This window comes from Lucilia cuprina, chromosome 6 (assembly GCF_022045245.1).
Source record: "Lucilia cuprina isolate Lc7/37 chromosome 6, ASM2204524v1, whole genome shotgun sequence".
NCBI lineage: Eukaryota > Metazoa > Arthropoda > Insecta > Diptera > Calliphoridae > Lucilia > Lucilia cuprina.
Window position 1 is genome coordinate 13577953 of NC_060954.1, and position 7301 is coordinate 13585253.

Consider the following 7301-nt stretch of genomic DNA (forward strand, 5'->3'; position numbering starts at 1 on the left):
ATCTATCTATCTATCTATCTATCTATCTATCTATCTATCTATCTATCTATCTATCTATCTATCTATCTATCTATCTATCTATCTATCTATCTATCTATCTATTTATTTTAATTTTGTTTATTTTTCCCCATTTTTTTCGTTCTTTACATTTGTTTTAAATTTCATTTATATTTGACTTCCACTACTCAGAATGTCAAGTTTAATTAATTGTTTTTGTTTCTATTCACAATTTAAAAAATAAAACATTTATAATTTAACTAAAGCTTTTAGAAACTTAAAAACATTCAATTAATAAATTAAATAGAATGCTAAAACCCTCAAGTGAAATTAAATCTCTATTCAAGCAGATGAAAGATGGATGTGTTGTGTTACATGGGGGGGGGGGGGGTAAGTGACGAGAATGTAGTTTATATGTAAACGTGGATGTCGTTAAGAGTTTCCGGTAGTTCCATAGACATACTAGTCATAGAGTAGCGCATAGACTAGTCCTTAAGACTTTTTTAGACTAGCCCTTAAACTAGTATATAAATTAGTCCTTAGAATAGTGCATACACTAGTTCATAGTCTTATCAATATACTAGTCAATGGAGAATGGAGTAGTCCTTAGATTAGTCCTTAGATTAGTCCTTAGACTAGACCATGGACAAGTTCTTAAGCTATTCAATGTACTAGTCAATAGACTAGTCATAGACTAGTCAAGAGAGTATTATATTATTTAGTCTATTATTATTTAGTCATTGACTAGTACATAGACTAGTCCATATACTAGTCCTTAGACTAGTCATAGACTATTCATTAGACTAGTCCTCAAACTAATCCATAGAACAGTCTATAGACTAGTTCTCAGGCTAGTTCTTACACTAATGCATAGACTAGTTCTAAGGTGAATCAATTTACTAGTCAGTCGACTAGTCATTGACTAATCAATATACTTGTGAATGGATAAGTCGAGAGATTAGTATATCGACTAGTCCGTAGACTAGTGTATCGACTAGTCCGTAGACTACTTTATTGACTAGTCGGTAGACTAGTGTATTGTCTAGTTCTTAGGCTAGTCCTCATACTAGTCCATGGAATAATTCATAGACTAGTTATTAGCCTAGTATTTAGACTAGTTATTACTCTAGTATTTAGACTATTCCTTAGACTAGTCTATATACTTGTCCAAAAGATAGTCCATAGGATAGTCCATAGGATAGTCCATAGACTAGTGCTTCGGCTAGTCCATACACTAGACCTTAGGTTAGTCTATAGAGTAGTCATTTGGCTAGACCATAGACTAGACCTTATGCTAGTCCATAGACTAGACCTTAAACTAGTCCAAGGAATAGTAAATAGACCGTTTCATAGACCATTCCAAAAACCATTCCATAGACCAGTCCATAGACTAGTCCTTAGGCTAGTCCATAGACTAGTTCTTCGACTAGCGCATATACTAGTCCCTAGACTAGTCCGTAAACCAGTCCAGAGACTAGACCATAGACTAAACCATTGACTAGTTCAAAGACTAGTATTTCGACTAGTCTACAGAATCGTCCATAGTTTTGCCAAAAGACTAGTAAATAGGCTAGTTCATAGTATAGTCAATAGACTAGACCTTAGGGTATTCAAAAGGCCAGTCCTTAAGTAGTTCGTCGACCTGTCAAACTAGTGCATACATACATACATACATACATAAGTCAATATATTTAACAATGTATTTGTAAATAGACTTGTCAATAGATAAGTCCATAACCGTACTGTAATCCCAGACTGTTGCAGATGCCTCGATCTGCCGGTTATTTTTATTTGAAATAATAAACAGATAAATACAGACATATATTGGGAACGAACATCTATTAGACTGAAACCTAATTTATTAACAAAAATGAAATTAAAAAAGAAACTTTTAAACTTAAAGTCCTGGAGATTTATACAAAAAAAATATGAAAATTATAATTAATTAAACAAATTTTAAAGCAAATAACTACCGCCTTAATATTATTATTACACATACATATATGTATGTAGGTATATAAATATATAGATATATATATATAGTAACTTTTTATATGTTTATATATAAAAATCTTATTTTATATATATTTGGTGCTATTAGCTTGATTTTGTTATAAATTTTACCCCAAAAAAAATGTGAAATAAAAAAATATTTGACTTTGATCTGAAAATAAGAAATAGAAAATCAAATATGAATGAAAAAATCAACAGCAACAACAAGAAAACTCCTCTTTTCAACAGCTCAACAACAAGAAACGTAACAGCCCCTGTCTTTTGCACTCGTTTTTTTGACGTTACGGTTAAGGGTACATACAATTACTAATGTACAAACAGACATACATACATCCACATATATAAAAATATATAGAATATACATATATGGACCTATTAAGGAAAAATACATAACCAGACAAACACACACACACGCACATCCATATACACAAACACTTATTACTCCTCTACGCTACCCTGTCAAAGAGACAAACAAACAACCAAACCAGCAAAAAGCTTAAAATCGATAAAAACTCATTTCGATGTTTTACAACCTGAGATACTTGTACTCTATTTCCATCACTACTACACTACCACTACTGTGCTACTACTACGACAACTAATACTGCTGCAATAAATGCTACAAATATTTATATATATATACAGTGAAAGCTTTGGTAATAGGATACCAGTGTGTGTATTCCCAAGTGGACTTGTTTCTTGGAATATGTCTAGATATCTTTGCAACTAAACATTTTTTAGTTTATCGAATTTTGTTTTTAATAGTAAAGCTTTCACTGTAACTTTATGTACCTCTACACCTCGACGACTTCTTTTACAACAACAACAACGACTACAAGAAAAAAACAAGCACAATTTATTAAATGTATTTGAGTTTAGTTTAGGGAACATATTGAGCTTGTTATGGTCTTTTTTTCAGCAGGGATGGGACACGGACTATACTATATAGTGCAGATTATACTCTATAGACCAGACTATACTCTATAGTCCAGACTATACTCTAAAGTCCAGACTATACTCTATAGTCCAGAAAATACTCTATAGTCCAGATTATACTCTATAGTCCAGACTATACTCTATTGTCCAGATTATACTCTATAGTCCAGAATATACCCTTTAGCTCAGCCTATACTCTATAGTTCAGACTATACTCTATAGTCCACACTATACTCTATAGTCCGGACCATATTCTATGGTTCAGTTTATACTTAATAGTCCAGACTATAGTCTATAGTCCTCACAACACTCTATGGTCCAGACTATACTCTATAGTCCAAACTGTACTCTAGACTATAGTTCAGACTATTGTTCAGACTATAGTCCAGACTACATTTCAGACTATAGTCCAGACTATAGTTCAGACTATAGTCCAGACTATAGTTCAGACTATAGTCCAGACTATAGTCTAGACTGCAGTTCAGACTATAGTTCACACTATAGTTCAGACTATAGTCCAGACTATACTCTATAGCGCAAACAATAGTCTAGACTATACTCTATAGCCCAGACTATAGTCCAGACTAAAGTTCAGAATATAGTCCAGAATATAGTCCAGACTATAGTTCAGACTATAGTTCAGACTATAATCCAGACTATAGTTCAGACTACAATTCAGACTACAGTCCAGACTACATTTCAGACTATAGTCCAGACTATAGTCTAGACTATATTCCAGATTATAGTCCAGACTTTATTCAAGACTATAGTCCAGACTATAGTCAATATTATAGTCCAGAATATAGTCAATACTATAGTCAATACTATAGTCCAGACTATAGTCAATACTATAGTCCAGACTATAGTCAATGTAGTCCAGACTACATTTCAGACTATAGTCCAGACTATAGTTCAGACTATAGTCCAGACTATAGTCCAGACTATAGTTCAGACTATAGTCCAGACTATAGTTCAGACTATAGTCCAGACTATAGTCTAGACTATATTCCAGACTATAGTCCAGACTATAGTCCAGACTATATTCAAGACTATAGTCCAGACTATTTGACTATAGTCCAGACTATAGAACAGACTATAGTTCAGACTAAAGTCCAGACTACATTTCAGACTATAGTCCAGACTATAGTTCAGACTATAGTCCAGACTATAGTCTAGACTGCAGTCCAGACTATAGTCTAGACTATATTCCAGACTATAGTCCAGACTATAGTCCCGACTATACTCTATAGTCTAGACTACGCTATATAGTGCACACTATAACGAAACTTTTGAGTATAACCCACTTTACTTTAATTTTAATATAACCATGCCTGTATATTTGTACCCCTAAACTTTCCATCTTTACCCAACACTTTGTTTGTGCTTTAATCTCTCTCGCTGGGTACAGTGTGTTTACATTTTGTGTTCTTAACACACCCCCCCCCCCTTGGCTTTAGTAAGAGGTGTCATTTTGTCTATGTGTTTTCTCTGTTGCAGCTTCAAAGGTTTCCTTTTTTAGATCTTTGTGTTGAAGTAGTGTTTGAGAGCAATTTTAGATTGTTTAGTTCGTTTTTCTTTATTTTTAACAGCGTATTTAATGAATTTTATATTAAATTGTTTACAGGTGGATTTATTTATTTAAATTTAAGCTGCAAGACAGGCAACAACAAGAAATCTGTTGGAACATTAATTTCATGTTAGAATTTTTAATAAATATTCTATCAAATATTTCAACATTTCTATTTAAAAATTTTAATTCCTTTCAATAATTTTCCCAGGCTTTAATATTGTCTCTAATGAACATTCCTTTTTAGATTTTTTTAATTAAAAAAAGTAACTAAAACTAAAATGCAACTTTCTTTATCTTTTAAAATTTCTTTATGTTTTTCTCTCTTTTTTTGTGCCCAAAAAGAGTTGAAAATTTAGCAAACTTTATGATTATTACAAACTATTTTTCGTTGGCACGTTTTTCATTTAGTTTTTTCATTTTAACAAAATTATTAATTTTAGAAATATTGTTACCCTAAAAAATGGTAAAAAATATTATTGCTTCGAGCCATTTGTAAGTGGTAACAAGCAGCTAAAGAAAGAAAACTTGTGGCAAAATCATATAGATTCTGTTTTTCCTTTTTCTTCTTATTTTGATTTGGATGGGTTTATTGAACATGAATTGTTGACGTTGATAATGATGATTACGATGAGGAGTTGTAAAAAGTGCTCATTGATGAGGTACAGTGGGTGAGGTACGTCTAGTCTAAGGTCTAAATGATAGTTTCTAACACGGACTAGTTTATAGTCCAGACTTCATAGTGAAGTGAAGTCTATAGCCCAGTCCATATTCTATTCTAGTCTATAGTCTAGTCTCTGGTCTGGTCTATAGTCTAGTCTATAGTCTAGCCTATAGTCTAGTCTATAGTCTAGTCTATAGTCTAGTCTATAGTCTAGTCTATAGTCTAGTCTATAGTCTAGTCTATAGTCTAGTCTATAGTCTAGTCTATAGTCTAGTCTATAGTCTAGTCTATAGTCTAGTCTATAGTCTAGTCTATAGTCTAGTCTATAGTCTAGTCTATAGTCTAGTCTATAGTCTAGTCTATTGTCTAGTCTATAGCCTAGTCTATAGTTTATATAGTCTAGTCTGTGTTTTATGCTTCGGTTAATTCTGGACTCTGGACTCACCCATATGTGAATGTGTTTTGAATCCTTTAGAGCGAAAAATCTATAAGCAAACAGTAACATTCACAAAAACAAACAAACAACAATAGATGTATATATAAACTAAGTAATTACAGCAACATGTTGTGACATCATTACAAAAACATGGTGATGCCATTACACAACACATACACAACACATAGATACAAAAACACACATACATTTATAAACTTAACAGCTTTTTTTACATACATACATTTACACACATATAAAATTTTATAGAAAAACAAAATAGAGAATAGAGCTCTCCATAAATTTTTCAATGTTAATAAAAGGAAAAATTATTATTTAAGGTCTAAAGCAGTTAGGGGAAAAATTAAAAATGTAAAACAAAAGGGCATAAGGAAAAACTTTCGGCTGGAAAGAAAACTGTTAGGCTGTTATAAAGGATATTCTGATTTCGTAAGATTTAGGTTTTCTGTCAATGCACACTTAAGCATCAGGATGCATGCTGCCCATCACTGTTTAATATATATTGGTAGCAGTATACGTATGGATTTTGAAAGAGTGTGTAAATAAATATATTAGTTATATAAATTATAAAAAATTATTATATACTCGTGTGACTTTATTAGGTTGACGGACAGTTTTAGGCGATGTTAATAAAACGGGTTTAAAACCGGGTAATTATGGACTTTGTAGAATATAGAACTATGTAAATTTGTAAAAATTTTACACACATTTTTAAAAAGTTCATAATTTTACAAATGAGTACCATCTTAATGAAGTTAGTTATAAATGCTTGTATGCCAAAGTGTTGGTGTTTTGTTTGTCATATGGGTATGTGTGTGCTTCGGGTTTAATGCATGTTTATTAATGTTTGTACTTAATGTGTGAGAGTGTAAATGCGTTATAATAAATAATAAAACAATATAAGCTAATTGTATATTTAATTTATTTTCTTAAAGCAGCATAAAGTGAAAGCTAGAACCAGCAAATAACACAAACGAATAAAACATAATTATTCGATTAAAAATATTTAATATTTGTTAAAAAACTGTCTTATTGAAAAATAAGAAAAATTTTGAGCAAAATTTCTTAACGAATAAAAAATTATTCGAATAAAAAATATTCGAATAAAATTTAACAAATAAACCTTAAATAAAGATTTTTAAAAAAACTGTTTTTTATTCTAAATTAATAAAACTTTGAATATTCAAATTTTCTTAACGAATAAAAAATTATTCGAATAAAATAAAAAAATATTCGAATAAAATTTAATAAAAAAAACTTTAAATAAAGATCTTTAAAAAACTGTAATTCATTCTAAGTTATTAAAATTTTTTGTTAATGAAAACTCAAAATTATAGTGACTTCTAACTAACGAATAAAATTATTTATTCGAATAAAATTTCTTATTATTCGTTAAATTTTGCCTTAAAAATGCGATAAAATTTGTAAGAGTCTGAAGTATTTGTTAAATTTTGAAAAATTTTAGAAAATTTTTAAACGAATAAAAAATTATTAAAATAAAGCTAAATATTATTCGTTGGCAAATATAAAACAATTTTCTAAAAAAGTCTTGGATTGGATTTTTTCTATCTTTCTATCTATCTATCTATCTATCTATCTATCTATCTATCTATCTATCTATCTATCTATCTATCTATCTATCTATCTATCTATCTATCTATCTATCTATC